Source organism: Aedes albopictus, chromosome 1, assembly GCF_035046485.1.
Source record: "Aedes albopictus strain Foshan chromosome 1, AalbF5, whole genome shotgun sequence".
Classification (NCBI taxonomy): domain Eukaryota; kingdom Metazoa; phylum Arthropoda; class Insecta; order Diptera; family Culicidae; genus Aedes; species Aedes albopictus.
Window position 1 is genome coordinate 189,268,303 of NC_085136.1, and position 10,658 is coordinate 189,278,960.

At 40.2% G+C, this 10,658-nt stretch overlaps 1 long non-coding RNA gene across 1 annotated transcript in view; it reads right to left on the bottom strand.

The window, feature by feature from the left end:
- The window catches only part of LOC134285399 (uncharacterized), a 401,391-nt gene that overhangs the window by 67,045 nt on the left and 323,688 nt on the right, over nt 1–10,658 (bottom strand). The gene's annotated exons all lie outside the window — the stretch shown is intronic.

The window sequence follows — 10,658 nt, forward strand, 5'->3', positions numbered from 1 at the left end:
GATTCGTAAAATACCACCATAAATTATAATTAAGCACTTGTTTGAAACCCGTCTGGTTTCAAGGCGGCCGGCATGTTCGGTCCAGCTGCGTTTAGGAACCACTGTATCAATCTCATTAGATCACATTCGCAAAGAGAGCTATCTACAATCTCTCATTCTCAGGAGAATACTGAAATTCATTTAAGTACCCGATTTGGTCAAAAATAAAGCCAGTTCAATTCCGATCACAATCACGAAAACACGTCTGTTAGTGAGATACGTCGCGCAATAAATCGTTCAACCCAAAAACGTCGTAGTGCAGTGCTTTTTGAGGAAGAAGGTCAGTGATCGAAGGCCGAGGTCAAGGACCTCTAAAAAAGACCCGCGTCTGGACGGACACAGATCGTTTACAGTCCACTTGTGTCCACAAATAAGTCCGTGCCAGAACAAACATCGACTGTGCGTTCTCAAAGTCTAACATTAGTAAGGACCTATACTTTATCATCTTATGCAAGATCTTATATTATTACTGGCAGGATCACGTGAGACTCGTGAAGACTGCAGCAGCGGTGAAGACGGTGAAAGTAAAAGTTACGAAGTCTACCCAGACGGAGTCCTCGTGATAAGCACTCGCAGAAGTTGGTGAGGCAGCCGTCAGGTGAAGAGCTGTCTGGTGGTGCCAGCAAGACCAGGATGATACTAACCCCGAAAGTAGGCAGTAATGCCGGCAAGTCGGACCTCAGCCAGCCGTCCTGGAAAGCTGGAAAGGATGGGCCTGAAAAGGCTGGCCCGTCCCGGATGGAAGGGAACAGGTGGTTGCGACCTTTGTTGCCCTCAGTAACCATATAGTAGGGCGAACTAAGGGGTAGACCGAGGAAGTCAGTGACGCTAAACCAAGGTGTAAAAGAGTAGGTGCCAAGCACGAGAAAAACGACGCGCTCGTCATCAAGACGGAACAGTCTAAGAACTCGGACGTCTTGAAAGCGATGCAAAGCAACGCCAAGCTCGTGAATCAGACGTACTCTTACGGTCGAGATAATCCTGGAGCTGAAGCGCGATGAAGAACGAAAGAGCGCATTTTTTTTCTTGGCGGAAGAGGTCTTGGCGAGAGGGTAGAGGTGAGGGCTGTCACACAGGAGGCAACTCTGAAGGTGAACAACCTAGACGAGGTCACCGAAGTGGAAGAGTTCGTCACGGCAACAGTGCGACGTAGAGGTGGCCACAGAGCCGTTAGGCTACGGAATGGTTCGGCAGCGACACATGTAGCTTTGGTTCTGCTACCTGTGTCGGATGTAAAAAAAATCTGTGAACCTTCCGTAACTCACGCGGTTGGCTACCACCGCGAGCACCACGGTAATGCAGAATACAAAAACGAGATTTTTTCAACGTATTGTACAAAATACAACATCGCGATCGCTCCAGGATTAAAGAAGGGAGGATTAAGGTAGGCTGGTGCGTATTGTATATCATCTGACACTCCACGAGCCACCGGAGGTTTTTTTCAGGTATCTGGAACCAGGATACAAGTCATGGGACTGCAATGGCCCTAACTGGTATCAGAAGGCCGGCTCCAGAGGAACGTTATCCTCCATTTGTGACATTTGTGTCATGGCCCTGACAGGACCAAACTGTGTATGAGATGCGGCGCCGAAGGCCATAAGGCACAATGCTGCACGAGTCCACCCATTTGTCTGATTTGTACCGGGAAATCCGTCAACAACTGGACTCGGAGAATGGCTAATTCAGATGCGGTACAAGAGGTGGTCCAGGGGTTCGGAGCCGGCTTTGGTGGCCATGCCGGTGCCCTGTGATCGAAATTGACCCTTACAGCGATTAAGTAATCGCGGAGAGAACGTACTAGTATCGTTGCTGTCGTGGCGTCTGGGTTGGATCCGAGCCCGCAGTTGGAAAGGGGTTCCCGCTAAGTGTAGGGGCTGGTGGAGACCCTGCTATCAGCAACTATCTGGAGCAGCTGATAGGGCCTGAAGGGTAGTGATACCCTTGCCTTCAGCAGGTCACATCCAGTTGCACGTGAGCATCAGTTCTTGATGCCTGCAAAACAGTTGAGGTTGACCCTACCCGCCTTCCAAGAACAAAGTGGTGAGGACCACTCGGGAAACTGGCTAAGCGCCAGCATGCTGTCGTGATGGACTCTTCAAAATAAGTCATCGATGTTCGTTGCTGCAGGATACGCAGCTATCCTTGAGGGTAGGATGTGCATTATCCCCTCTCTGAAGAAATGCCTTCTTGGTGATTCCGGAGAGACGAAAGGTTTGACGACTTTAGGAATGTGTTTAGTAGGTTGAGGAGAGAGTAACCCTGGCTTTTACTTTTGTTGTAGAAGGGTGTCTGTTAAGCAGATTTTTTCACTATGGTTTAGAAGGAAAAAACAACAAGACTAAGGTCTGGGTGTTCTCTGCTGTTCCTAGAAGTCGTCTTCATTCGACTCGGTCCATGGCTGTGCGTCTCCAGATCCGCGCTCTGAGAAGGATCCACAAATCGTCCTCCACTTGACCGAGTGATGTGTGGGTACGTTGTACACACTAAGAATAAATCGCAGAACGTCAGTGCAGAATCAGCTGGTGGTCTTTGTTATCAATTGACCCGTAGAAGCATGAGGTAGGATACTTTGAGGACCGAAGCTATGTCTTGCCAACTCGCAATTTTGCAGCCCTGTAATAACATACTGTTAATTCCAATGTAGACTACTTATTTACATCAAGCTAGTATGCTAACTGGACAAATATCTAATTGAGCATATCTAGTTTTCTTTATCTGAATATATCGACAGTTCTTATAATAACAGTTCAAGCTACTAGTTTTTACAGGTCAAACATTATGCTTGACCTCTATTAAACCTCTAATAAATCAAAAATCAAATTTGCATATACTTGACGACAAGTAATCTAGGTACAATGGTAGTTCACTGGTGCATTGCCCCACACCGAATTCAGCGTTGACTCATCGTTTGTACCTTAATAAAGCCAATTCACGCCTCATTACGTGACTGTAATTTTAACGCCGCCGTCATCCTACTTTTGACTGAATGGGCGTCTCTTCTTCAAATATTATTTTGATCGCAAAGGTGTGATTCAATTATGCCATCCAACAAAGTCCAGATGCATTTCCCCGACATTCCAGGAATCAATCACGTGCCGCTTTGTGTCTAAGACAAAAGCCCGCACCCGTTATGCTGCAACCTCAAATGAAGTGTGTTATTTATTCTCCTATATTCACCGTTGTTGTTATTCTACAGTGGTCGTCCTCCTTCGCGGAATCGCAGCCCAGATCCAATGTGAGCTGAACGAAAGTACCGCCCAACCTGGATGGATGGTTGGTTCGTCGTCTGATGACGGCAGTCAAGTGTTAAGTAACCAACCGCATTCGCCCATTTGCATATGACAGACGCTTCTTCCCATTTCCTTCTGAAGCGTGAATAATCAACAGACATACGTGACAAAAGACCTTTGGCTAAGTTTCTTCTGCTACTGCTGAACCGTAGGGCAACACCCTTCGTCAGTGTTTCTTCATCGATGGAAAACAACCAAATCGTGTGAAAATGTAGCAGGGGTTTTTTTTGGACGGTGGATTACTCTATTCTACCTTTAGAAACCATTCGTCTATAGCTCTCAATAGAACCATTTAGTAGCATGATTTTCAGTTATAGGTAGATAGCATGGTTATTCTATCAATATTGAGTTTTAGCTCTTTATCATATAAAAATAGAAGTTTATCATTTTTTGTTGTAACACACATGGTAGTCTGGAGGATTTCATATCCATTTCCATTTCCATTTGATACACCAAGATTTACTTTATCCATTATGATGTTGTTTTGAACAATGTTTTTTTTTTTTGTGCAAAGAACTTTTAATTTATAGGATGTATAAAAGTTAGTATAAGAATACCCAAGTAACCAGTAAGCATTTAAAATAGCATTCCTTCAGCATTATAGTAGCCTTTACGACAAGGCGTTTAATGCTAATTAGCCGTATATGCGCCTATAGTGCTACCTCACAGCAGGTTTTGGCAAAATAACGGGCTGTCTTAGTGCTATCCCTTCAGGAACGTCGTGACGACATGTCAAAGAAGCGTAACGCCTCGTCGAGCAAAAAAAAACAAAAATAGATTGACGTCTGCTTCTCGTTCTCTCAAGCCTGCTTCCCCGCTTCATCGTCCTTCCATATTCCAGCCGCTGCTAGGTGGTACTGTTTTGCTGATTTTTGTAGTGATGTAGGTTTGAACTTACGATCCGGAGATTGATGAATCATATCTGCTTCTGATTCTGTTGCTCTTGATCCACGATGCTAAAGCTGTTGCGGTGGCGTGCGTTGAATTAATCGCCAATATAAAGAATGATTCGATAACAGCTTCAGATTCAACCTCCAAAACTTGTTTTCATTGAGATATTTCATTGTGGTAGAGCATTATGATCCCTTCTTTCAAATATCTGTGGAATATGATTCTTTCTTCCCTCTTTTAAACAATCCTATGATCCACCAAAGCATCCACCTATTCGGCACACACGACGAAATGATGAATAATTGGTGATTTTTTTATGGACAAGTTCCCAATCCAATCCAGCTGCAGTAATGTTTTCTTTGGTGCTTTTGGATGAGTAAGGGAAAATGAAGAAGCAAATAAGGTGCACAAATTTGTAAACAGAAGCATAGGCTCTGTAAGAGAGAGACAGTATGTGTTGCCAAATGCGTAACATATCTCTCAACCTTTTTGCTCCTAGCATTTAAAGAGCAGTTGAAAAGCATTCTGATTGCTTCCAAGTGAAAACACTTCAAGCAGTTGAAATGCTAATTAACAGCCAAAAGCTTTTGAGCAGCACAGCTTATGCTAACTCAAGGCAGTTATGCATTCGAACTGCTTATGTAGGGCAGCAAGAAGTTTAAATGCATAATACGGGCTGATACACGGCTTATTCAAATCAGAGCGTTAATGATTAATCATAAATTTAATCATGATTAATGATTAATGATTAAGATTAATCAAAATCATTAATCATAATCACAAAAAAATCTCATTTAATCATTAATCATTAATCTTAATCACACTGTTGTTGCAATCTAATCATTAATCAGTAATCATAATCATAAGAAAAAATAATAACCAATCATTAATCATTCATCACCAAAAATGATTCATCATATAAAATATATGATCCAATTTAAATTGGTTCAAATGCTGTTCTAAGTAATATAATTTATGATTCTTTTTTCATAAATTTCCCGGACAGAGTTACCTTTTACTTTTTAAACTTGAAAAACATTTTTAACAATAAATATATTTTAATCATTTCCCGTTTTTTGTGATTGATTAGTCATGATTAATCACGAGCCATTTTTAATCATTAATCATAATCAATAATCACAGATAAAACCAAATTTAATCATTAATCATAATCTTTAATCATCCTAAAAATCAAATTAATCATTAATCATAATCAATTATCACCAAAATTGGAATTTTAATCATCAATGGTTAATCATGATTAAATTTTTTGTTAATCATGAACGCTCTGATTCAAATGCTTAGTGGTTACCTGGGTAGTGTCAGCAAAAATCAGTTGGGAACCCTTTTCCATGGCGCGCCACATAGCAACTTTGAATGGATGCCTGCGCCTGAGTCATCAAAATTATCTTGCCTCCACCAACTGGGTTGGGTGGTTCGGTTGGCTGTTGGCACCACGTTATTATGTGTAGTGTAGGTGTAGGTAAGCAAACCAATGCCGCGAGGAGCTATTTGGACTGGCGAAAATTGAAATGATAGCGTCTCGAACAACGCTTTGACTGAGCTTGGAGCGTGCTAAGGACAGTGACAGGAACTTGACACTTCGTGGAAAACCCTAAGGTGTTTTTTGTGTGGCAAGTTAACTTCAAGCTTCACGAAATTGACTAATGGACGAAACATGGGCAATGCTTGGTTCCAAAGTAAGCCAAAGAGAACATTCATGGAAATTACAGTAAGGATCAACGGAGCAACTTATTTAATGTTTATTCCAAGGGCGTAGATTTTTTTTAATTCAAGCCGATTCAAAGATTGTCAATAATTAAAGTGTTCCAGAAAAAAATATTTAAAAAAACCATTCTCTAGACTATTCTAATAATTGAGGTTTTTATTCACAATTATCAAACCTTTTTTTCTTGAGAATCACAGGAAATTTCGCCAAGTATTTCTCCAAGAGATCTACTTTATTCATATCATAGAATTTAACCAAATAACAAGCTTGGATGAATGGTTAAATTTTGTGATGTTTATTCATGGAACACAAAAACAGCATGGCAATTTTCCGGTAAGGAAAAATAAGGACTTTGTAGAATTATATGCTGCTATAGAGTGCAGTTATGTGCTATTGCTACACGACTTTTCACGTGTATTCAATTCAAACAAACGTCATGCCAAGAGAATAATACCTGGGATTTCTTTACAAATTCTTCCAAGGGCATCTCCAGAAATTCCTTTAGGCAGTTATTCAGGAACTTTTCCAAGGGTTCATTCAGAAATTCCTCAAAGGACATATCCAGGAGTTTCTCTTTCGTGAATTCTTCCATGGACATCTTGCAGGGCTCAGATAGTTTTCTTAGGGTTTGTTCCAAGAATTGCTTTAGGAATTCCCCCCCCCCCCCCGGTTCCTTCAGTTTTTTACAAATACTTCTGCAAGGATACATCGATGAATTCTTTCAGGAATTTTCCATATCTTCCTTCAGTGATTCTAGCATGGATTGCTCCAGAGAGTTTTCCAAAAACATCCTGTATGGGTTTCAACAGACATTCCTCCGGGAATTTATCCTGGGATATCTTTAGAAGTTCCTTCAGTGATTGTTCCAGTGCTTTTTTCGATAATTCCTCCAGGAATTTCCAGGAGTTCCTTAAATCATTGTACAAAACATTCTTTTGGGAGTCCATCCAAAAATTCCAAAAAATAATTAGTCCAAAAAATATTGCAGACATGGATGCCTTCATTTTTTTCCTACAAAAATTCTTCCAGGAATTTGTTAAGAAAGCTTTCCTGGGATTTCCTAAGGAATTCATCATGGGATTGCTTCCGGAAATCCTCCAGGTTTTCCTTCAAGCATTCCTCCAAGGATTCGACCGGGAATATCTTCTGTGTTTCTTTCAGAAGCAACTCCATGAATTATTTAAAAAAATCCTCCAAGGGTTCCCCCAGGAACACTTTTTAGAATTCCTTCAGGAGTTCTTCTCCAAAAAATAATCCAATACTTCCTCCAGGAACTATTTAGGGATTCCCCAGGATTTTTCCTGGGGTTTCTTCAGAAACTGCTACAGGGATTCCCCAAGGCGTTCTTCCACGAACTCTTATTAGTATTCCTTCAGGATTTCTCCAAGGATTCCATCTGCAATTTCTTCAAAAAATTTTACTGGGAATTCTCCATGAATTTCTTCAGAGATTCCTCTAAGAATTATGCCAGGGATCCTCTGGGAATTGAATTGGGTATAGATATTTCTTCCCCATTTCATGGGTATAGATATTTCTTCAGGGTATAGATATTTCTTCAGGGCCCATATAGCCGAGGCGGTAAACGCACGGGTATTCAGCATGACCATGCTGAGGGTGACGGGTTCGATTCCCGGTCGGTCCAGGATCTTTTCGTAAAGGAAATTTCCTTGACTTCCTTGGGCATAGAGTATCTTCGTGCCTGCCACACGATAGACACATGCAAAATGGTCATTGGCAGAGGAAGCTCTCAGTTAAAAACTGTGGAAGTGCTCATTGAACACTAAGCTGAGAAGCAGGCTTTGTCCCAGTGAGGACGTTACGCCAAGAAGAGGAGAAGAGGAGAGAGGATAGATATTTCTTCAGAAATTCCTCCAGGAATTCTTATAGAGATTCCTCCAGGAGTATTTCTAGAGATTCCTCCGTTAATCTCTACGGGTATTCTTCTAGGATATCCCTCAGGGATTCCTCCAAGAATTTCTGCAGGGCTTAACTCAGGACTTCCTTCTGTATTTTTTTCGAAACAACTAATTTTAAAAATCCTCCAAAGATTCTTCTACGAACTCTTTTTAGGGTTCCTCCAGCAATTCCTACTTGTATTTTTTAAGGAACCTTTCTAGGAATTGATTCAGTACTTCCTCCAGGAACTGCTTAGGAATTCCCTTAGTAATTCTTCTTGAAATTTCTTCCAGGTGTCCTTCTGGAGTTTCTTCAGAAACTCTTCTAAGGATTCCTCCCGAATTTGTTCAAGAACTCTATCTGCGATTTCTTGAGGAATTATTTCTGGTATTTCTATACGAACTCCCTAAGAGATTCATCCACGAATTTTTTCAGGAATTCCTGTAGTAATTACTCCAGGAAATCCTCCAGGGATTCCTTCAGAAATTATTCCATGATTTTCTTCTAGGAATACCTTCTGATTTTTTTTCAGAAATTCCGCCAAGAAATCTTCCAGTATTCCCTCCAGGAATTGCTACAGGCATTCCTCCAGGATTTGCACTAAAATCTCCTCCTGGATCTTTTCTAGTGATTTTTCCAGGGATTTCTTCAGAAATTCCTCCGGGAATTTCTCAGGCGATTTTTTCAGAATTTTCTCCCAGAGCTCCTGTAGAGATTCCCCCAGAAATTCATCCACAAATTGTTGAAAAATTCCTACTGAGATTCCTCCTAGAATTCCTTCAAGGATTCCGCCAGCAATTCCCAAAGGAGAACCTCCAGCAATTCCTCCAGGATTTTATCCAGGAATATCTACAAGAACTATTCCAGGAATTTCTTCAGGAATTCCTCTAGAAATTTCTCTAGGAATTGATCTAGGAATTGCTCCTGGACATCCTTCAGAAATTATGTCATCAATTTCTCCAGGATTTTTTCCAGAAATTCTACTGGAGATTTTTTTCAGAAACTCTTCCAGGAAATTCTCCAGGAATACCCTCACGAATATTTCAGGGATTCCTCCTGGAAATCCTCCAGAGGATTCTGCCTGGAAATCCTCTAGGGATTTCTTCATAAATTCTTCCAGGAAATTCCTAGAGGAATACCTTCAGAAATTTTTCAGGGATTCCCCCAGGGACTTCTTTACAAACTGCTTCTAGGATTCCTCCAGAGATTCCTTCAGGCATTCTTTCAAGGATTTATCCAAGAATTCCTCCAGAAATTCCGCTAAAAATTCCTCCAGGATTTTATCAAAGGGATTTTTTCAGAAACAGAAAAATAATAGAATAGAAATAGAAATCTCCCAGAATTTCTCTAGAAATGTTGATGGATGACTGATTTTGGTGGAACTTCTAATGGTTTCGGCTTGCAGCCCTGAAGAAGATCCAATCCCGAGGATCGAAACGTCGATGAATTAAAATAATCAACGCTTATTTCTGTGACTGCAAGCCGAAACCATTAGAAGTTTCTCTAGAAATTCATCCAGTAATTCTTCCGAGAATTTCTCTTAGAGATTCCTCCACAAATTCCCAAGGAATTACCTCTAGTAACCCCTCCAGGTATTCCTCCAGGGTTTTATCCAGGAATTTCTCCAGGAATAACCCGAGTAGTTTCATCAGGAACTACCCCAGGAATTGCTCCTGGACATCTTTCAGAAATTATGTCAGCAATTCCTCTAGGTATTTCTCCAGGAATTTCTCCCGAGATTTTATCAGGAATTGCTTCCGAATTCCTCCAGATATTCCTCCAGAGAATTTCCCTCCTGAAGGCATTCCTCCAGAGATGCCTCCATGAAAAATCTCTTCAGAAAATTCTTTGAAGATTCCTTCAGGAAATCCTCCAAAAGTTTCTCCAAAGATTCTTCCAGGAAATCCTCTAGAGATTTCTTCAGAAATTCTTCAAGAATGTTCTCCAGGGATTCCTTCAGGAATTTTTCAGGGATTCCTCCAGGTATTCCATCAGGGATTCCTCCTGATATTCCTCAAGGGATTTCTTCACAAATTTCTTCAAGGATACCCCCAGGGATTCCATCGACATTTTCTCCAGGAACTCCTCTAGCAATTCCGCTAGAAATTCTTCCAGAAATCTCTCAAGGGGTTCTTTCAAACATAGAAAAATAACAGATATAGAAACAGAAACCTCTCAGAATTTTTCTGGAGATTTCTCTAGATATTCATCCAGTAATGTTTTCAAGAATTCCTCTACAGATTTCCAGAAATTTCCATAAGAATACCACTACCCGACTAGAAGATTCTAACAAAAATATAACATAATTATATCAAACCATGATATGTATAACTCATTGTGATATAATCATGTTTAACATCATTGGTGTTTAAAAATATTATAACTCAATTGTATCATATTATGTAATAAATATTGTTCAATAACTCATTGTGAAATAATTAAGTTCTGATTCTTTGACATTCAAAACATCATTTTACACAACTGTATCAAAATATAATAGAATCTAGTTTACTAGAAACTAAAATTTATATCATATTGTGTTATACTTTTATTCTGATTATAACAAAATAGGTTATTATTTTGATTAGACCGGTGTACTTTTTGCTACAGTTTTAGTTATTTTAACATCATCCTGCATCTAGTTTATAACAAAATAAGTTATAGAAAAAATTCATATCATCACAACGCAATGTGTTATAAACTTGATATATTTTTCTAGTCGGGTAGGAACTCCTCCATTTATTCCTCCGGGATGTCTTCTAGGAATTTCCCCAGGAAATTTCTTCAGGAATACCTACAGAAAATACCCCAGG